At 41.1% G+C, this 22,569-nt stretch overlaps 1 non-coding gene and 1 pseudogene across 1 annotated transcript; both read right to left on the reverse strand.

Moving 5' to 3' along the window:
- LOC122685392 overlaps positions 1 to 22,569 on the reverse strand; it is a 42,955-nt pseudogene that overhangs the window by 19,406 nt on the left and 980 nt on the right.
- LOC122685668 lies at positions 14,887 to 14,987 on the reverse strand. The gene has a single exon (XR_006338517.1). It is a non-coding gene; the product is annotated as a U6 spliceosomal RNA (small nuclear RNA).

Raw genomic sequence — 22,569 nt, forward strand, 5'->3', positions numbered from 1 at the left:
ATTTTAGAACTGAAAAACACAATAACCAAAATTATAAATTCACTGGAGAGACTCAGTAACAGAATGAAGATGATAGGGGAAAGAAATAGTGAACCTGATATCATATTATTGAAAATTACCCAATCTGAACAACAGAGAAAAAAAAGATGGAAAATAATAAAGAACAGAACCTCAGGGTCTGATGGAACAATAGCAAAAGGTCTAGTATTTGTGTCATCAGACTCTCAGTAGGAGACAAGAAAATGTGATGCTTAAAAAATGTTTGAAAACTTAAATTTGGAGAAAGACACATACCTACAAAGTTATGAAGTGGAGTAAACTCCAGGTAGGACAAAAATCAGAGGACTCTATGGCCAAACACATCATACCTAAATTTCTGGAACATCAAAGACAAAGAAAAATTCTTGAAACAGCTAGAGAGAAACAGTGATTTTTTAAAAAATTTAAGTTTATTGGAGTCTAACTGATTTATAATGTTGTGTTAGTTTGAGGTGTACAGCAAAGTGATTTGGTTATACATATATTCAGTCTCTTTTACATTCTTTTGTCATTAGGTTATCAGAATATTGAGTAGAGCTCCCTGTGCTATACAGTAGTTCCTTGTTGGTTATCTGTTATATATATATATATATATATATATATATATATATATATATATATTAATAGTAGTGTGTATATGTTCATCCCAAGTACCTGATTTATCCCTCCTTGAGAAACAGTGATTTGATGACTATGATTCTTTCATCAGAAATCATAGATATCAAAAGGAAGTAGTACATTTTTCTGTACTGAAGGAAAAGTCAGTCTGGAATTTGTGTATAGCAAAAATAACTTTCAGGGATGAAAGTAAAATAAAGGAATTGCTAAATTCTACAGATGGAAGGGAAATGATACCACAAGGAAGCAGGGAACATCAAGAATGAAAAAGAGGAATAGAATTGGTGAATATTTGGATAGATAGCATAGACTATTCTTCTCTTGGGCTTTTTATAATACATTTTATGGTTGAAAGCAAAAGTATAACATGGTCTGATGAAGTTTTCAGTATATGTGATATTTATGATAATACCTATAGCAAAAAGAAGGCAGGGGAAGGGGGACTTTATGGTGTTAAAGTTTCCAATAAAAGTGACAAAGTATTGAGTCTAAGTAGATTGTAAAAAAGTATATATTTTGTAATCCTTAGAGCAACTACTCACTAAAGAACTATATAGAGAGATACTGTTAAAAATCATAATAGAGTAGAATAGTAATAAAATAGATAAAATAGAGTAATATTTATTGCTATAAATTGCAATACAGCAATAAAATATAATAATAAAAGTGCTCAAATAATGTCCCCCCCCCCAAAAAAAATAAAACGGCAAGAAAGGGAAACAGAAAAATGAGAAATAAGAGAACAAAAAGAACACTGTAATACAATGGTAAACAAATCCAAGCATATCTTTAGTTTCACTCAATGTAAATACTTTCAATATACCAATTAATAAACAGATTGCTAGATTATATTAAAAAAGCATGTTTAAACTATATGCTGTATGTAAACAAAATACTTCAAATGCAATACTATTTCAATTCAGTTCAGTCACTCAGTCGTGTCCGACTCTTTGAGACCCCATGAACTGCAGCACGCCAGACCTTCCTGTCCATCACCAACTCCTGGAGTCCACCCAAACCCATGTCCATCAAGTCGGTGATGCCATCCAACCATCTCATCCTCTGTCATCCCCTTCTCCTCCTACTGTCTATCTTTCCCAGCATCAGGGTCTTTTCAAATGAGTCAGCTCTCTGCATCAGGTGGCCAAAGTATTGGAGTTTCAGCTTCAAGATCAGTCCCTCCAATGAATACCCAGGACTGGTCTCTAGGATGAACTGGTTGGATCTCTTTGCAGTCCAAGGGGCTGTCAAGAGTCTTCTCCAATACCACAGTTCAAAAGCATCAATTTTTTGGCAGTCAGCTTTCTTTATAGTCCAACTTTCACATCCATACTATAGGTGGCCTAAAAGTTAAAGGATGGGAAAAGATATACCATGCAAAAACTAAATAAAAAGGAGGCTGGAATGAACATATTAACACCAAACCACACTTTGGAGGAAAGAAAATTCAGGGATGAAAAGGAACCTTGCTGTTATTGTTTAGTCACCAAGTTGTGTCTGGTGCTTTGCAGCCCCCTGGACTGTAGCCCACCAGGTTCCTCTGTTTGTGGTATTTTCCAGGCAAGAATACTGAAGTGGGTTCCTATTTCCTTCTCTAGGGGATCTTCCTGATCCAGGGATTGAATTCTGTGTTGGCAGGCTAATTCTTTACCACTGAGCCACTGGGAAGCCCTGGAATATTGCATAAGGATAAAAAGGCTAATTTACCAAGAAAATAAAATTTTCTGATGTGTATTACCTAACAGCAAGCTTCAAAATACATGAAAATTATAGTTGGAGAGATAAACGTTTTTCTCTCAGTAATTAAAAAAAATAGACAAAATGTCAATAAGATTAAAAAGCTGAACGACACCATTAACCAACTAAATCTAGCTGACTTTTATAGAAAACTCCATCTAGCAGCAGAACACACATTCTTTTCAAATGCACATAGAATATTTTCCAAGAGAGACCATATCCTGGGTCATAAATCAAACCTTAACAAATTTAAATACTTAGAATTCTACTAAGTATTTCCACTTTGCTTAGTTCTTTTGTTTGGAACATATTCCTCTGTCTCCTAATTTTGCCTAATTCTCTGAACTTATTTCTGCATATTAGGCAGGTAGGTTATGTTTCCCACCCTAAGATATGTATTATATATCTCTCAGCTTAGTGCATATAGAACCTAGGTATTTTTAAATAGAATATTTTTTAGAGCAACTTTGAGTTCACATCAAAACCGAACAGAAAGTATAGAGAGTTCCATATATCCCTTGTCCTCACATGTGCATAAGTCTCCCCTACCAGAGTGGTACATTTTTTACAATTGATGAATCTGTATTGACTCATTGTACTCACCCGAGGTCCACAGTTTACACTGGGCTTCACTCTTGTATATTCGACAAATGTATAATGACATGAATCCATCATTATAGTATCATACAGAGTAGTTTTAATGTCCTAAAAATACTCTGTGCTCTGCCTTTTCATCCTTTCTATCTTCTTCCCACTGCTGGTAACCACTGACCTTTTTACCGTCTCCTTAGTTTTGCCTTTTCCAGAATGTCATATAGTTAGAACCAAATAGTATGTCAGCTTTTCAGATTGACTTCTTTACTTAGTGATATGCATTTAAGTTTCCTTCATGTCTTTTCATGACTCTTTAGCTTGTTTCTTTCTTTCTTTCTTACATTTAGTTTTATTTATTTGGCTGTGCCAGGTCTTAGTTGCAGCGTGTGAGACCTTCTGTCTTTGCTGTGACATGCAGGATTTTTTGTTGTAGCATGTGAGCTCTTTATTTGTGGCATGTGGGATCTAGTTCCCTGACCAGGGATCAAACTCAGGCCCCGTACATTGGGAGTTCAGAGTCTTGACCCCTGGACCACCAAGGAAGTCTCCCCCACCCCTGCTTTTTAAAGTTTTTGCTTATGTATATTTACTTTGGGTTTAAGTTTTGCATCTTTTTCTAGTTTCTTAAGGTGTAAGCTTAGATAATTTATTTTGAATCTTTCTTCTTTTCTAATAAATACATTCAATGCTATAAATTTCCCTCTAAGAACTGCTCTCACAAACTCCCATAAATTCTGATAACTTGTGTTTTCATTTTTATTTTCTTCAAAATATTTTAAAATTGTCTTGAGATTTCTTTTTTGGCCTATGATTTATTTAGAAATATATCATTTAATCTTCAAGTATTTGGTGATTATCCAGCTACCTTTCTATTATTAATTTCTGGTTTAATTCCATTGTGGCTTGAGAACAGGTATTATATAATTTTTATTCTTTTATATTGTTAAGGTATGTTTTATGGCTCAGAATATGTTCTCTCAGAGTGAATGTCATTACATGCAGACTTTGTCTTGAGCAGAGTCAATCTGATCAGGTACAAGAGAGATTATCTGTAAATCAGAAAGTCACTTTTATCTATTTACAAGAGTGTGAATTTTTTTTACATGAATATTTATATTTGTGATCCAGGCCTCCCACTAGTTCTGGTGCCTTTTGGTATTAACATTAATTAAAAAGTTGCTTAATGAGTTTGGATCTCAGAGCAAATAAATATTCAGCTTTAAGGGATAAAGAGAAGTTCATCTCTTGGCTGACCTGATGAATCTAGGTGCTGTCATGTCCAAATTATGACCAGCTTAATGTCTGTAAATCATTGTGCAGGAAGCTATGCAGCCTTGGCTAGGTGCTTAGACTTGGAGCCAGGCAGTGCTTTCACCACCTACTTGCTGAGGGACCTTGGAGAGGTTATGAAACCAGGTATTGAAAAACTTCTCTATGGCTCAACTTCCTCATCTATAAAACAAGAACAATAGTAGTCCCTACTTTATAGCCTCTTTGTAAGGATTAAGTTAATTGAAATATGTAAAACATTTTGCAAAGAGTGTGTCATGTAAGTGCTCAATAAATATTAACCATGAAAATGAAACCAACCCTGCTGCTGGAATCTCTTTGACCCCTTGCCCTGGGGCTCCACCTCTTTTCAGTGATTAAGGCTACCTGATTTCTCATAGCTGAATTCCTGCCCTTACAACTGGCCCAGTTATTCAAGTTCCCCTAGACCTAGTTCCAAAGACCTGGAGCACTTTCCCAAACTGATGAGGCCTGGGGTGAGAGGGAGAATTGATAGGTGTAAGAGCTGAGTAAATTCTCAAAGGATAAGTAGATCTGAGACAGATGAAAAGAATAGGGACAGGTGTGGAGGGGAGCATGTGAGCAGAGGCATGGAGGTGAGCACATCATGATACGGGGGAGCAGCAAACTCCTACATGGTTCTGAGGGTAAAATATGACCCCAGGATGGTACAGGATGAGAGCAGCTTGCAGTCAGGGGCCAGGTCACTGACATTTCCCCCTACCATGTTAAGACGTTGAATTTTACAGCATTTATACCACTGACAGTTAGAAGCACAGAAACATTAGAAATTTCAGAGAAGCAAAGTGATGGTGCATGAGCGAGGCGGCTGCAATGGTGCGCGGCAGAGAGGAGCTACCCCACGTCTGAGGTCAGGGGCGGCGGCCGAGAGGAGCTACCCCAATGTCAGGGGCGGTGGCTGAGAGGAGCTACCCCACGCCCGAGGTCAGGGGCGGCGGCCGAGAGGCGCTACCCCACATCCAAGGTCAGGAGCAGTGGCTGCGCTTTGCTGGAGCAGGCGTGAAGAGATACCCCACGCCCAAGGTAAGAGGAACCCAAGTAAGACGGTAGGTGTGGAGAGAGAGCACCAGAGGGCAGATAGACTGAAACCACAATCACAGACAACCAGCAATCTGATCACACGGACCACAGCCCTGTCTAACTCAATGAAACTAAGCCATGCTGTGTGGGGCCACCCAAGATGGACGGGTCATGGTGGAGAGGTCTGACAGAATGTGGTCCACTGGAGAAGGGAATGGCAAACCACTTCAGTATTCTTGCCTGGAGAACCCCATGAACAGTATGAAAAGGCAAAAAGATAGGACACTGAAAGATGATCTCCCCAGGTTGGTAGGTGCCCAATATGCTACAGGAGATCAGTGGAGAAATAACTTCAGAAAGAATGAAGGGATGGAGCCAAAGCAAAAACAACACCCAGTTATGGATGAGACTGGTGATAGAAGCAAGGTTTGATGCTGTAAAGAGCAATATTGCATAGGAACCTGGAATGTTAGGTCCATGAATCAAGGCAAATTGGAAGTGGTCAAACAGGAGATGGCAAGAGTGAACATCAACATTCTAGGAATCGGCGAACTAAGATGGACTGGGATGGGTGAATTTAACTCAGGTGACCATTATATCTACTACTGTGGGCAGGAATCCCTTAGAAGAAATGGAGTAGACATCGTAGTCAACAAAAGAGTCTGAAATGCAGTACTTGGATGCAATCTCAAAAATGACAAAATGATCTCTGTTCGTGATCAAGATCATTCCCAAGACAAAGAAATGGAAAAAGGAAAATGGTTGTCTGAGGAGGCCTTAGAAATAGCTGAGAAAAGAAGAGAAGCTAAAGGCAAAGGAGAAAGGGAAAGATATATCCATTTGAATGCAAAGTTCCAAAGAATAGCAACAAAAGGTAAGAAAGTCTTCCTAAGTGATCAGTGCAAAAAAATAGAGGAAAACAACAGAATGGGAAAGACTAGAGATCTCTTCAAGAAGATTAGAGCTACCAAGGGAACATTTCATGCAAAGATAGGCACAATAAAGGACAGAAACAGTATGGACCTAGTAGAAGCATAAGATATTAAGAAGAGGTGGCAAGAATACACAGAAGAACTATACAAAAGAGATCTTAATGACCCAGATAAAGACAATGGTGTGATCACTCACCTAGAGCCAGACATCCTGGAGTGTGAAGTCAAGTGGGCCTTAGGAAGCATCAGTATGAACAAAGCTAGTGGAAGTGATGGAATTCCTCCATCAACTCACCTATTCCTCAAATAGTTGAGTTATTTCAAGTGCTAAAAGATGATGTTGTGAAAGTGCTGCACTCAACATGCCGGGAAATTTGGAAAATTCAGCAGTGACCATAGGACTGGAAAAGGTCAATTTTCATTCCAGTCCCAAAGAAAGGCAATGCCAAAGAATATTCAAACTACCGCACAACTGTACTCATTTTACATACTAGCAAAGTAATGCTCAAAATTCTCCAAGCAAGGATTCAAAAGGCAGAGGAGCCAGAGATAAAATTGCCAACATCTGTTGAATCACAAAAAAAGCAAAAGAATTCCAGAAAGACTTCTACTTCTGCTTTATTGACCATGCCAAAGTCTTTCACTGTGGGTTGCAACAAACTGTGGAAAATTCTTAAAGAGATGGGAATACCAGGCCACCTAACTTGCCTCCTGAGAAATCTGTCTGCAGGTCAAGAAGTAATAGTTAGAACTGGACATGGAACAATGAACTGTTTCCGAATTGGGAAAGGATTATGTCAAGCCTGCATATTGTCACCTGCTTATTTAACTTATATGCAGAGTACATCATGTGAAATGCCAGGCTGGATGAAACACAAGCTGGAATCAAGATTGCCGGGAGAAATATCAATAACCTCAGATATCCAGATGACACCACCCTTATGGCAGAAAGTGAAGAGGAACAGAAGAGCCTCTTGATGAAGGTGAAAGAGGAGAGTGAAAAAGCTGGCTTAAAACTCAACATTCAAAAAATGAAGATCATGGCATCTGGTCCCATCACTTCATGGCAAATAGATGGGTTAACAATGGAAACAGTCACAGACTTTATTTTCTTGGGCTCCAGAATCACGGCAGATGGTGACTGCAGCCATGAAATCAAAAGATGCTTGCTTCTCGAAAGAAAAGCTATGACCAACTTAGGGTATTAAAAGCCAGAGACATTACTTTGCCAACAAAGGTCCATCTAGTCAAAGCTCTGGTTTTTCCAGTAGTCATGTGTGGATGTGATAGTTGTACTATAAAGAAAGCTGAGCCCCGAAGAATTGATGCTTTTGAACTGTGGTGTTGGAGAAGACTCTTGAGAGTCCCTTGGGCTGCAAGGAGATCCAACCAGTCCATCCTAAAGGAAATCAGTCCTGAATATTCATTGGAAGGACTGATGTTGAAGCTGAAACTCCAAAACTCTGACTACCTGATGTGAAAAACTGACTCATTGGAAAAGACCCTGATGCTAGGAAAGATTGAAAGCAGGAGGAGAAGGGGACAACAGAAGATGAGATGGTTGGATGGTATCACCGACTTGATGGACATGGGTTTGAGCAAGCTCCGGGAGTTGGCGATGGACAGGGAAGCCTGGTGTGCTACAGTCCATGGGGTCGAAAAATGTCAGACATGGCTGAGCAACTGAACTGAACTGATCAGTCATTAACTTATTAAGACCAACCTACCTGCTCTTCCCTGATGGCTCAGACAGTAAAGAATCCACCTGCAATGTGGGAGACTTGGGTTTGATCCCTGGGTTGGGAAGATTCCCTGGAAGGGAATGGCTATCCACTCCATAATTTGACCTGGAGAATTCCATGGACAGAGGAGCCTGGCAGGCTACAGTCCATGGGGTCACAAAGAGTCGGACATAACTGAGCAACTTTCACTTTGACTGCCCTTATAAAGAGGAAGTTTTCCATTTTGTACCACTTGACTTTCAGCCCCATCTTTCCCCTGAAAGTGTTACTAGCTCAGTCATAACCAACTCTATGTGATCCCATGGGCTGTAACCTGCCAGGCTCCTCTGTCCATGAGATTTTCCAGGTGAGAATACTGGAGTGGGTTGCCATTCCCTTCTCCAGAGGATCTTCCTGAACCAGGGATCCAACCCAGGCCTCCCACATTGCAGGCATATTCTTTACCTTCTGAACCAAAGATGTATGTAGTTTTTCCCCTGACAATAACAACTGACTTTATTCTTGTGTGCAAAGTTTTGTGGCTCTCAAAATCAGCACTATTTATTTTGAATTCCTAGCCACAGCTTGAACTGGACTGAAAGGATATTGACTGGAATGAAATTTGAGGGATTGTGGTTTGGAGGGATGTATTGTTCTAGCTAAGAAAAGAAAAGAAATTTTCTCTTGTGATTTGGTGTGTTTTTTGTGCCCAGTGAGTACTGACACTTGTAATTCCCTTCCATCAATTAGGGGGCGCCGGGGAGCACTCACCTGTGTTCTGGTACTTGCGACCCCCTTTACTCAGCCAGGTGTCTTTTGGCTGTGACACACAGACGGGAAGAGTAACTTGGTTTACGCCATCTCTCTCAGATGGCACTGTGACCCCACTGCCTCTCATTCTTAGATCCAGGAGTGCATTCTAGTGTTAGAAGGGAATGAAAGTCTTGCCCATGTCTGGGAGTATTATTTATTTGCATAGGGCAGATGGGCCTCACCCAGTTTCCTGAACTGTCCCCAGTTTTACTCACCTTCCCAGTAATGCCCAATTAGTCCATCAGTTTGAAACACAGGGGCAAACTGTGTGACCATAAAATAATTATATCGATCTATCTATCTATATATCTATATATCTTTGGATGCAGAGTTCTAAATCTCTTTAATTTTTCCACCACATTGATGAAGGATGTTCTGAACTACATACAACCTCTCCTTGGTAGCTCCCTACTATTGTTCTTTTAAAAGGAATTTCAGCCATGCTGCTCCTAAGGCTGAATTCCCAGATTACTTTGACTCTCTTCAATTTTTCAGGTAAATGAGTCACTGATTAAGGGCTCTATATTAAGTTGACTTGCCCTTTCACTTGGACAAATACCTGAGCTTCAGTGTAAAACTCACCTTGAATCAGTATCAGAAGATGCCTGTTCCAGGGTTTCAAGTCTTTGGCTAAAGCTGCCTCCATCCAATGATTCAACCAAACAACCAAACTAGCTTTATTTCTTAAGATATTTCATTGTGCTGATTTACTCAACGGGTTGTATTTCCAGAGGATGTGATTCATTCATACCCAGCAGAGGGAGAAAAACAACATTTGAAAGGCCACTTAAGGAGGGGTGGATAAAACTATTCTTTTTGGCAAACTGTCCTTTACAGTATGATGTGGATGTTTCTGGCATTTCTCTTTGGGGAAAGAGTTTGAGATGAGGTTTTTTGAGGCTGCAAATGGGGATATGAGGACAACTTGTGGGGCCAGCCTGAGTCTCTGAGAAAGGAGGGATTTTCTGTTCAGTGAAGAGAGGCAAGCAGGCTCTTTTTGGAGCTGGAGACATGTATTCCTGACCATGAGGAATCACAGCTAAAGCCACATTTCTGTGCCTTGATCCAAGGCTGCACATGGAGGTCTGATAAATCAGGGAAGGGGGCCAGCTCTGGGTATGGATACTCTGCTAAGGCAGGTCTTTTATGAGGACCTTCAGGTGGTCACCCTGAGGACTGTGACTCTTCAGCTTCTTGTGAAGACCTAGGATTTCCTTGTGTGGAAGGCACTGCCAAGACCTTTCTCACCAAGACACAAGTGTTCCCTCAGGAGCTGCTTCCTGCCCCCTCCCTGGCTGCCTCTTGTAACACCTTCCTGGCCCCCCAGCCCCTCTGGGATCCTACCCTTCTCCTCTGAACTGCAGAGTTCTTGCTCATTATACCAAAGTGGCTCCTAGTTTCAGTGCTAATTAAAAGAAACTGCCTTCTCATGGCAGAGGAATGAAATTTTTCTGTTGGGGTTTCCACAGAAGTTTATTGTTCATTATTATTACCACATTTCAATGAAGTTGATTCACATATTTAAAACACTAAATATTTAAAAGGTATTATCACTTTAAATGACTGACACTTTACTAGCAAACTTATGAGCATCTACGTCACTGAAATTCTTTCCTCTTACTTTTTTTTTTTCTTTTCTTTTTTTTTCCTCTTACTTTTAAAAAAATAATATTCATTACTGAACTGAACTTGGATCTGCTTACCCGATGCCCAGCAAAGCCAATCTACTGACTTGGGTTATGGTGAAGGAATGTACTGTGTTAATTTGTAGGGTACCAAACAGAATGCACAGCTTGTGCGCCAAAGATCTGAACTCCCTGATGACTTTCAGGATAGGGTTTTTAAAGGCAACATTTGGGGTGAGGGCTGCAGAGGGCATGACCTTCTTCTGGTTGGTTGGTGTTGAGATAGCAGGGTGCAGTTTTGGGGAACTTTAAGCATCATCGTGCTTCTGATTCCACCCAGTCTGGAGTCTACATTCTTGTGGTCAGCATGTAGTCACCATCTTCTTCCTGGCTGAGGGTCTTAGTTCCTGCAAAATAACTCAAAGATATGTATCAGATTGTTATATATCCTTTGAGGAGGAACTCAGACTCTGTTTTGTCACTGAGCTATTGTTTCTTGACTTTGCATTTCCTTTGTTTTTGCATTCCCTCACTTCCCTAATTATTAACTGCTTGAGCCTGCCCTTTGGAACTCAGGGAAGGTCTGGGAGACTAAAGCCTTTTTCTGTAAACAAGAAAGAAGGGACACAGAGGAGCTTTGGTACTCAGGAGGGCTCCTCAGGGTCCTGCTCAGTTTCAGCCCCTCCTTTTCTTTGATATTCCTCCATCGTGGGGGTAGCATGGGTGGGGCAAAAAAGAGAATAACGTTTTGGATAGAGAGGTTAGTTGTGAATTCAACAGGGGAACTCAGTTTAATGGGGACTCAATTTCATACTGATGACCTAGTAGAAGCAATTTCCCTTCTTGGTAAAGCCTATGGGATGTTGCCTTCTCTGGGTGGAAGAATTAGAGAAAATTTCCTCCTGCAAGCAGCATAGCTCCATGGGCAATGGGCTTTCCACCCAAAGGCTTCTGCAGGCAATGAAAAATCAGGCTGTGTTGCAATCATCGAGCTTGGGGCCTATCTTGGGAGCTGTATGGGGCCTCTGCAATTCAATCCCTCCCTCCTTGGGTGACTTTGATCTGAGCACATTGCTTTTGTCACCAATCTGCTTCCTATCATCCACTAGTGGACACCAATTATAAACACATGGCTCCACGTATCTGCTTGTGCATCTGCCAACCTTGTGTAGTGTTGACTTTGTTGGGAACTTGGTTTCAGCATCTCAAAGGACATTATCTGTGGTGACTGTAGCCTGAAAACAAGTAATAAAAAACAAACAAACAAACAAAAAACAAGATCTCTCAGTCATGTCCGACTCTTTGCGGACTCTTTATTGTATAGTCTATGGAATTCTCCAGGCCAGAATACTGGAGTGGGTAGCCTTTCCCTTCTCCAGGGGATCTTCCCAATCCAGGGATCAAACCCAGGTCTCCCACATTGCAGGCAGATTCTTTACCAGCTGAGCCCCAAGGGAAGCCCAAGAATACTGGAGTGGGTAGCCTATCCCTTCTCCAGTGGATCTTCCCGACCCAGGAACCAGGGTCTCTTGCACTGCAGGTAGATTCTTTACCAAGTGAGCCATCAGGGAAGCCCAACAAGGAATAAACAACTGTTTAATTCATGAAGTAGTCAGTTTTCTTAAATACTACTGATAACAGCAGGCAAGTGCATTTCTGTTCCAGGGTGGGACTCGCAAGACACTGTCCTACCTTTTGGGAAATTCTTCTTTTAGGAGATATTACTTTAGGAGATATTACTTAATAATTATATTGATGCTGCTGCTACTGCTAATAATGATAAAAGTAGGTTCTTACTCAGTTCTTGCTCTGGGCTATCAACTTTATAAACTCTCATGACACCCTAGGTTTCTCATTGTACAGAGATGGAAGCTCAGAGAAGGGAAATGGTAAATAAGGAGCAGCCAGTATTATCCCAGGTTGGAAGAAGTCTCTGTGAGCTACTGACTCCTCCCTTCCATTCCAGGCTGTCTTCAGCTTGGAATCCAGCAGCCTGGGATTGCTTGGAGGTGCTCATTTGTTCTTGATGGTGGCAGTTTAGTCACTAAGTTGTGTCACACTCTTGGACTCGCTAGGTTCATCTGTCCATAGGATTCTCCAGGCAAGAATACTGGAGTGGGTTGCCATTTCCTTCTCCAGGGGATCTTCCGGACCCAGTGGTCAAACCCATATCTTCTGCAACAGCAAGCAGATTCTTTACTGCTGAGTCACCAGGGAAGCCGAATTTTTTCTTTCTGAATGTTATCAACCCAATCACCAGTTGTAATCACTTTGAAAACAAGGACAGAACCTTCTACTTCTTTGCCTCCCAAAATACCTATTGTGGTCTCTTATAGACTTATGGGTGGTTGAACAACTGCTTGCTAAATGGGCAATCCTGGGTTTGGTACAGTCAGGAGGAAACAGGGAAAGTTCCCATAATGTAGAAATCTGCCTTTTAAAGTGTCTGAGTCTATCCAGTGGAATATTTGCTGTTTTTTCCCCCATAGCAACTGTGAACACATTTCTTGTTCATGGCCACAACTTCTATTTTTAAGCACTTCCCAAGGTCCTCATGGTTGCTAAGGATCATTCCACACTTTTGCTTTTTAAAAATATTTTAATTTTATTTTTATTGACATATAGTTGATTTATTGATACAGTGTTGTATTAGTTTCAGGTGTACAGCACAGTGATTCACTTATACATACAGTGTGTGTGAGTATATGTGTGTGTGTATGTGTGTGTGTATATGTGTGTGTGTGTATATATGTGTGAGTATATGTGTGTGTGTATATTTCAGAGTCTTTACCTTATAGATTATTACACTGTACTGATTATAGTTCAGAGTAATTCACTTATACATACAATGTGTGTGAGTATATGTGTGTGTGTATATGTGTGTGTGTGTATATGTGTGTGTATATGTGTGTGTATGTATGTGTGTGTATATGTATGTATGTATGTGTGTGTGTATGTGTGTGTGTATATGTGTGTGAGTATATGTGTGTGTGTGTGTATTTCAGAGTCTTTACCTTATAGATTATTATACTGTACTGATTATAGTTCACAGTAATTCACTTATACATACAATGTGTGTGAGTATATGTGTGTGTGTGTGTGTGTATTTCAGAGTCTTTACCTTATAGATTATTACACTGTATTGATTATAGTTCACAGTGATTCACTTATACATACAATGTGTGTGAGTATATATGTGTGTGTGTGTATTTCAGAGTCTTTACCTTATAGATTATTACACTGTACTGATTATAGTTCACAGTGATTCATTTATACATACAATGTGTGTGAGTATATATGTGTGTGTGTGTGTGTGTGTATTTCAGTCTTTACCTTATAGATTGTTACACTGTATTGATTATAGTTCACAGTGATTCACTTATACATACAATGTGTGTGAGTATATATGTGTGTGTGTGTGTGTATGTATTTCAGAGTCTTTACCTTATAGATTATTACACTGTATTGATTATAGTTCACAGTGATTCATTTATACATACAATGTGTGTGAATATATATGTGTGTGTGTGTGTGTGTGTATTTCGGAGTCTTTACCTTATAGATTATTACACTGTACTGATTATAGTTCACAGTGATTCATTTATACATACAATGTGTGTGAATATATATGTGTGTGTGTGTGTGTGTATTTCAGAGTCTTTACCTTATAGGTTATTATACTATATTGATCATAGTTCACAGTGATTCATTTATACATACAATGTGTGTGAATATATGTGTGTGTGTGTGTGTGTATTTCAGAGTCTTTACCTTATAGATTATTACACTGTATTGATTATAGTTCACAGTGATTCATTTATACATACAATGTGTGTGAATATATATGTGTGTGTGTGTGTGTGTGTGTGTATTTCAGAGTCTTTACCTTATAGATTATTACACTATATTGATCATAGTTCACAGTGATTCATTTATACATACAATGTGTGTGAATATATGTGTGTGTGTGTGTATTTCAGAGTCTTTACCTTATAGATTATTACACTGTATTGATTATAGTTCACAGTGATTCACTTATACATACAATGTGTGTGAGTATATATATGTGTGTGTGTGTGTGTATTTCGGAGTCTTTACCTTATAGATTGTTACACTGTATTGATTATAGTTCACAGTGATTCATTTATACATACAATGTGTGTGAATATATGTGTGTGTGTGCATATGTATTTCAGAGTCTTTACCTTATAGATTATTACACTGTATTGATTATAGTTCACAGTGATTCACTTATACATACAATGTGTGTGAATATATACGTGTGTGTGTGTATGTATTTCAGATTCTTTACCTTATAGATTATTACACTATATTGATCATAGTTCTCTGTGCTATACAGTAGGTCCTTGTTGGTTATCTACTTTATATATAGTAGCATGTATATGTTAATCCCAGCCTCATACTTTATTCTTTCTCCTCCCCCACCTTTGTCCTTGGTAACCATAAGTTTGTTTTAAAAATATGGGACGCTTCATGAATTTGTATGTCATCCTTGGGCAGGGGCCATGCTGATCTTCTCTGTTCAGTTCAGTTTAGTTCAGTCGCTCAGTCGTGTCCACCTCTTTGTGACCCCATGGACTGCATCACTCCAGGCCTCCCTGTCCATCACCAGTTCCTGGAGTTTACTCAAACTCATGTTGTAGCCATGCATTCCAGGAAACAAACTCACTCAGAAGGACAATGCAGATAGTGGAGTGCAGTTTATTACACCGGTGGGCCCAAGGCAGAGTCTCCTCTTAGCCAAGGACCCCGACCAGTTTGTGTGAAAACCTTATATACCCTAAGTGTGCTTGCTCAAACACACCTCCCCAAATTCCTTGAAACTAGTCTGGACAAGATAAAAGAGAGATATGATCAAAGTTAACCCATGATTCATGTGTCACAAGACTAGATAAACAGTGGATGTTTATCAATAGGCCTGTGGTCATATCCCGATAAACATAATGGAATTTATCACTTTGTTCTGTTACAGAGATAATTAGCATATTCTTTTGGGCAACGGAGAGTCCAAGTACAAGTCCTTAGGCTCTTTTATCAGGCGGTCTGGTTTCCCATTGGTATGCCACTTCTATAGACACCGGGCACAAAGTTCAGAGTCCGTTGGGAGGGTGACCATGTGTGTAGCCTAATGTTCACAGCCTGGCCTAAGATGGAGTCCAGCTCTGTCTGTTTCCTCCTTCATTCCCCCCTCTTGATGCTCTTAACTTGTATTATGAGCATCATTCATAGGGATATATTGCACCCTGGCTCTCTGACTGCCAATTTGGGAGAATGACATCAACCTTCGGGTTACAAAGTTCATAATACATTGTAAAATTCAGGGTCCACAAAGCAGAACTATCAAGGCAGCTATAATGATGGTAAATATAGTTTTCCACCAATCGCCCTTCACCCAAGATAGGACCGAAGTCCAGAAAGGAATGTTTTCATTTGACATTGCTTTTACCTGGTTATTTCATGTCATCTAAAGCAGTTGATACACTGCCAGATAAGACAGGAATGCATACACAACATTCAACCTTAATTATAGCACAGGTCCCTTCTTGAGCAGCTGTGAGTATGTCCAAAGTCACTCTATTTTGAATTGCTGCTTTCCTCATTTGGATTTGCTCTTCATTTAAGGCTTGGATGGCTTTTGTTCTATCTAGGGGGGCCTGTTTTGTGAAATTAGTCAAAGCCTGTACTTTAATCATAATATCTGTTGTCCCTATAGAGGGTACGAATAAGGCAGCAATATACTCATACCATTGAAACACAGATCATGTCCACCTAGCATGTAAATAAGGTAGATTTACCGGGGCTTGTTGTAGATTAGGCTTTTGTTTCATTGGCATTTATATCAAATGTAACCCTATGACCCGAGTCTATTGACTGCAGGTCTGGCTTACACCCAGAGAGCAGGGAGAGATTATGATTGTGTCCCAGAAAAGAGCAGAGTGGTTTAAAATCTCCTTGGCGGAGCAGTGACAGCCACCAGGGAAGTCCATCCATCACAGACAGAGGCACAGCCCCACATACCCAACAGTTGGAGGTATTGTGGAAGTTGGCATAGGAATGTGCACATTGATGAGACCAAGCAGCAGGAGTTGATTATGCAGCTTCATCCTCAAGGGGCTGGTCCAGGATCTTCTTTTCCTTCTTCTTAAGGATGATCTTAGTCTCTTGAGGGTCAGCAGGGTCCCTCTGTGCAGTCCACTCCACATTTTCTGGGTCTGCATGGTATGCTCTCTTCACCCTCGTATGATGGATCCAAGGGGCAATACCTGCAACTTTAACTGCAGTAGGGGTAGTTAGAATAACAGTATAAGGGCCCTTCCACTGAGGGGCTAGTGAATCAAGTTTCCAATCTTTGACCCATACTTGGTCACCAAGCATAAACTCATGAATCTGTTCCCCAAGGGGGAACAGCACCCTTTCTTGTACAAACTTAGTTACCCGATTTATTACCTTACCCAGTTCCACCTGCTGCGAAATCCTATCTCCCCTTACTTGAGACAAATTTATTGACACATGTTTTATTATGGGAGGGGGCCTCCCATACACAATTTCGTATGGAGAATAGCCTTGGGACTGTGGGGTCATCCTGAGTCTGAGCAGAGCCGTCGGAAGCAAGTCCACCCAGGAGCAGTCAGTCTCTGATCCACTTGGAGAGTCTCTTTAAGTGTCTAGTTGGTTCATTCCACCATCTCAGAACTCTGGGCCTATATGCAGTGTGCAGTTTCCATTTGATGTTTAAAGTTTTGCTTACTTGTTATACTAAATCAGCTACAAAAGCCAGACCATTGTCTGATCCAATGCTGGTAGGAAATCCAAATCTGGGAACTATTTCCCTAAGCAGGCACCGGGCTACTTCTGATGCTGTTTTAGTCCAGGTAGGAAAAGCTTTTACCATCTCGAGAACGTACATACCATGACCGGTAACAGGTAACGGTAGTGTTGGTGAGGTTTCATTTCAGTGAAGTCCACTCCCAGGTGTTCAAGGGGCAGCATGCCTTTCAGCTGAATACCTGGAGGTTTTTGTCTGAATACCCGAGAGGCAGCATTAACCTATGAGCAGGCAGCATGGCCTAGGTGGGTCGCTTGGTGTGTTTGGCTTACCAGAGTGTGTGCCAGGTCCTCTAGTACCAATAATTTGCCACTTGGCAATTCCCACCATCCCTTTTCAGTCTTGATGGCCCCTTCTGCTTTGGCTAACCTGACAGCCGTTGTCCCTGATTTATCAGGCTAGTGCCATCAGTATATAGGAGCCAATTAGGGTCTGGAACCTTGAGTCCTTCTTTAAAACAAACCCCAGATACCTTACCTCCTCTTTGTAGATCTGTGCCTTCTTCTTCGACACCCGGTAACCTGCTTCCATCAACAGCTGGAGCAGTGCATTTGTCCCTTTCCAGCATTTTTCCTTGGTCTCGGCAGCCAGTAGCAGGTCATCCCTGTATTGTAGGAGCCAACATCCATACTCTTCCGGATGGAATGAGTCCAGGTCAGAAGCCAAGGCTTCCCCAAAGATGGCTGGGGCGTTCTTAAACCTTGTGGGGGAAGCCAAGTGAGCTGTTGTTTGATGCTCCCGACTGGATCTTCCCATTCAAAGGCAAAGATGGGCTGTGACGCTGGGGCGAGGCGTATGCAGAAGAAGGCATCCTTGAGATCTAGGCAAGTGTAAACTTTAGTCCTTGGTGGCAGGAGGCTAAAGGTATAGGGGTTTGGAACAGTGAGGTGTAAAGTCACAGTAGCCTGGTTGACTAGCCTGAGATCTTGTACAGGCCTATAGTCCTGTCCTCCTTCCTTTCTGACTGACAGGATTGGCGTATTCCAAGCCGACTGGCACTCTGCTAGAATGCCCACTTGTTTCAATCTATTGATGTGGGGCAGTATGCCAGCCCAGGCCTCTGTCGGTAGCGGGTACTGGCGCTTTCTAACTGGGATGGTGTCTGGTTTGAGCTCTATTATCACTGGGGCTTGATGTTTAGCCAGCCTGGGGGGAGGGGGTGTTGTCTTCTGCCCAGACCTCAGGGAATAATTGAGTTAGCTCTCTTGCATGCTCTTCTGGCCCACTCGGTTCTTCCTTCGGAGGCTCATGCAACCTCCACTCATCTTGGGGGGGGGGGGGGCGGGAGGGTATTGAGAGAGAGAGTAAATAAGTCATAGTGCTCATCCAGAAGGTGAGCCTCTCCTCAGGGGAGAAAGTCACTTGTACTCCTAGTTTGGAGAGCAAGTCTCTTCCCAACAGGGGTACTGGGCGCTCAGGAATGTAGAGGAATTCATGAATCACTTGGTGCCCCCCCCCCCATATGACATTTTCAGGGCTGGCAAAACGATTTAATCATCTCTTCTCCTGTTATCACAGTTATAGCAGTGGTCTTTTTGGACAGTGGTGCCACAGGATTTTGTTACTACTGACAGTTCTGCTCCTGTATCCAGCATGAAATCAATGTTTTGGTCCCTCACTTTTAAGGTTATCATGGGCTCTTGGGGACGTGATATCTCTGAGCCCTGGCAGTTCAGTTCAGTTCAGTTCAGTCGCTCCTGTCCGACTCTTTGCAACCCCATGAATCGCAGCACGCCAGGCCTCCCTGTCCATCACAAACTCACAGAGTTTACCCAAACCCATGTCCATCGAGTCGGTGATGCCATCCAGCCATCTCATCCTCTGTCATCCCTTTCTCCTCCTGCCCCCAATCCTTCTCAGCATCAGGGTCTTTTCCAATGAGTCAACTCTTCACATCAGGTGGCCAAAGTATTGGAGTTTCAGTTTCAACATCAGTTCTTCCAATGAACACCCAGGACTGATCTCCTTTAGGATGGACTGGTTGGATCTTCTTTCAGTCCAAGCGACTCTCAAGAGTCTTCTCTGGCACCACAGTTTATTTTCTTATTTTTTATTTATTTAAAAAAATTTTTTATTTTATTCAATTTATTTAAAATAAAACAAAACAAAAATAGTTCACCCATTAACCATCTCTTAATCTTAACAGCCATTTAAAGAGATAGTTTCTATCCTCTTTTTTTTTTTTTTTCATTTATTTTTATTAGTTGGAGGCTAATTACTTTACAATACTGTAGTGGTTTTTGTCATACATTGACATGAATCAGCCATGGATTTACATGTATTCCCCATCCTGATCCCCCCCGCCCCACCTCCCTCTCCACCCGATTCCTCTGGGTCTTCCCAGTGCACCAGGCCTGAGCATTTGTCTCATGCATCCAGCCTGGGCTGGTGATCTGTTTCACCCTAGATAATATACATGTTTTGATGCTGTTCTCTCGAAACATCCCACCCTAGCCTTCTCCCACAGAGTCCAAAAGTCTGTTCTGTACATCTGTGTCTCTTTTGCTGTTTTGCATATAGGGTTATCATTACCATCTTTCTAAATTCCATATATATGCATTAGTATACTGTATTGGTCTTTATCTTTCTGGCTTACTTCACTCTGTATAATGGGCTCCAGTTTCATCCATCTCATTAGAACTGATTCAAATGAATTCTTTTTAATGGCTGAGTAATATTCCATGGTGTATATGTACCACAGTTTCCTTATTCATTCGTCTGCTGATGGGCATCTAGGTTGCTTCCATGTCCTGGCTATTATAAATAGTGCAGCGATGAACACCACAGTTTAAAAGGTTTAAAAAAAGACTAGACAGACATATGTTGGCAAAGTAATGTCTCTGCTTTTTAATGTGCTATCTAGGTTGGTCATAACTTTCCTTCCAAGGAATAAGCGTCTTTTAATTTCATGGCTGCAATCACCATCTGCAGTGATTTTGGAGCCCCCAAAAATAAAGTCAGCCACTCTTTCCACTGTTTCCCCATCTATTTCCCATGAAGTGATAGGACCAGATGCCATGATCTTAGTCTTCTGAATGTTGAGCTTTAAGCCAACTTTTTCACTCTCCTCTTTCACTTTCATCAAGAGGCTTTTTAGTTCCTCTTCACTTTCTGTCATAAGGGTGGTGTCATCTGCATATCTGAGGTTATTGATATTTCTCCCGGCAATCTTGATTCCAGCTTGTGCTTCTTCCAGTCCAGCATTTCTCATGATGTACTCTGCATATAAGTTAAATAAGCAGGGTGACAATATACAGCCTTGACGTACTCCTTTTCCTATTTGGAACCAGTCTGTTGTTCCATGTCCAGTTCTAACTGTTGCTTCCTGACCTGCATGCAGGTTTCTCAATAGGTAGGTCAGATGGTCTGGTATTCCCATCTCTTTAAGAATTTTCCACAATTTATTGTGATACACACAGTCACAGGCTTTGGCATAGTCAATAAAACAGAAATAGATGTTTTTCTGGAACTCTCTTGCTTTTTCAACAATCCAGCAGATGTTGGCAATTTGATCTCTGGTTCCTCTGCCTTTTCTAAAACCAGCTTGAACATCTGGAAGTCCACGGTTCATGTATTGCTGAAACCTGGCTTGGAGAATTTTGAGCATTACTTTACTAGCGTGTGAGATGGGTGCAATAGTGTGGTAGTTCGAGCATTCTTTGGCATTGCCTTTCTTTGGGATTGGAATGAAAACTGACCTTTTCCAGTCCTGTGGCCACTGCTGAGTTTTCCAAATTTGCTGGCACATTGAGTACAGCACGTTCACAGCATCATCTTTCAGGATTTGAAATAGCTCAACTGGAATTCCCTCACCTCCACTAGCTTTGTTCATAGTCATGCTTCCTAAGGCTCACCTGACTTCACATTCCAGGATGTCTGGCTCTAGGTGAGTGATCATACCATGGTGATTATCTGGGTTGTGAAGATCTTTTTTGTACAGTTCTTCTGTGTATTCTTGCCATCTCTTCTTAATATCCTCTGCTTCTGTTAGGTCCATACCATTTCTGTCCTTTATTGAGCCCATCTTTGCATGAAATGTTCCCTTAGTATCTCTAATTTCCTTGATGAGATCTCTAGTCTTTCCCATTCTGTTGTTTTCATCTATTTCTTTGCATTGATCGCTGAGGAAGGCTTTTTATTTCTCTTGCTATTCTTTGGAACTCTGCATTCAAATGGGAATATCTTTCCTCTTCTCCTTTGCTTTTCACTTCTTTCTTTTCACAACTATTTGTAAGGCTCCTCAGACAGCCATTTTGCTTTTTAGCATTTCTTTTCCATGGGGATGATCTTAATCCCTATCTCTGTACAATGTCATGAACCTCCATCCATAGTTCATCAGGCACTCTGTCTATTCAATGTAGTCCCTTAAATCTATTTCTCACTTCCACTGTATAATCAGAAGGGATTTGACTTAGGTCATACCTGAATGGTCTAGTGGTTTTCCCTACTTTCTTCAATTTAAGTCTGAATTTGGCAATAAGGAGTTCATGATCTGAGCCACAACCAGCTTCCGGTCTTGTTTTTGCTGACTGTATAGAGCTTCTCCATCTTTGGCTGCAAAGAATATAATCAATCTGATTTCGGTGTTGACCATCTGGTGATGTCCATGTGTAGAGTCTTCTCTTGTGTTGTTGGAAGAGGGTATTTGCTATGACCAGTGAGTCCTCTTGGCAAAACTGTATTAGCCTTTGCCCTGCTTCATTCTGTATTCCAAGGCTAAATTTGCCTGTTACTCCAGGTGTTTCCTGACTATCTACTTTTGCTTTCCAGTCCCCTATAATGAAAAGGACATCTTTTTGGGGTGTTAGTTCTAAAAGGTCTTGTAGGTCTTCATAGAACTGTTCAACTTCAGCTTCTTCAGCATTACTGGTTGGGGCATAGGCTTGGATTACCGTGATATTGAATGGTTTGCCTTGGAAATGAACAGAGATCATTCTGTCAATTTTGAGATTGCATCCAAGTACTGCATTTCAGACTCTTTTGTTGACCATGATGGCTACTCCATTTCTTCTAAGGGATTCCTGCCCACAGTAGTAGATATAATGGTCACCTGAGTTAAATTCACCCATCCCAGTCCATCTTGGTTCGCCGATTCCTAGAATGTTGATGTTCACTCTTGCCATCTCCTGTTTGACCACTTCCAATTTGCCTTGATTCATGGACCTAACATTCCAGGTTCCTATGCAATATTGCTCTTTACAGCATCAAATCTTGCTTCTATCACCAGTCCCATCCACAGCTGGGTATTGTTTTTGCTTTGGCTCCATCCCTTCATTCTTTCTGGAGTTATTTCTCCACTGATCTCCAATAGC

Source organism: Cervus elaphus, chromosome 28 (genome assembly GCF_910594005.1).
Source record: "Cervus elaphus chromosome 28, mCerEla1.1, whole genome shotgun sequence".
In the NCBI taxonomy this organism is placed as follows: domain Eukaryota; kingdom Metazoa; phylum Chordata; class Mammalia; order Artiodactyla; family Cervidae; genus Cervus; species Cervus elaphus.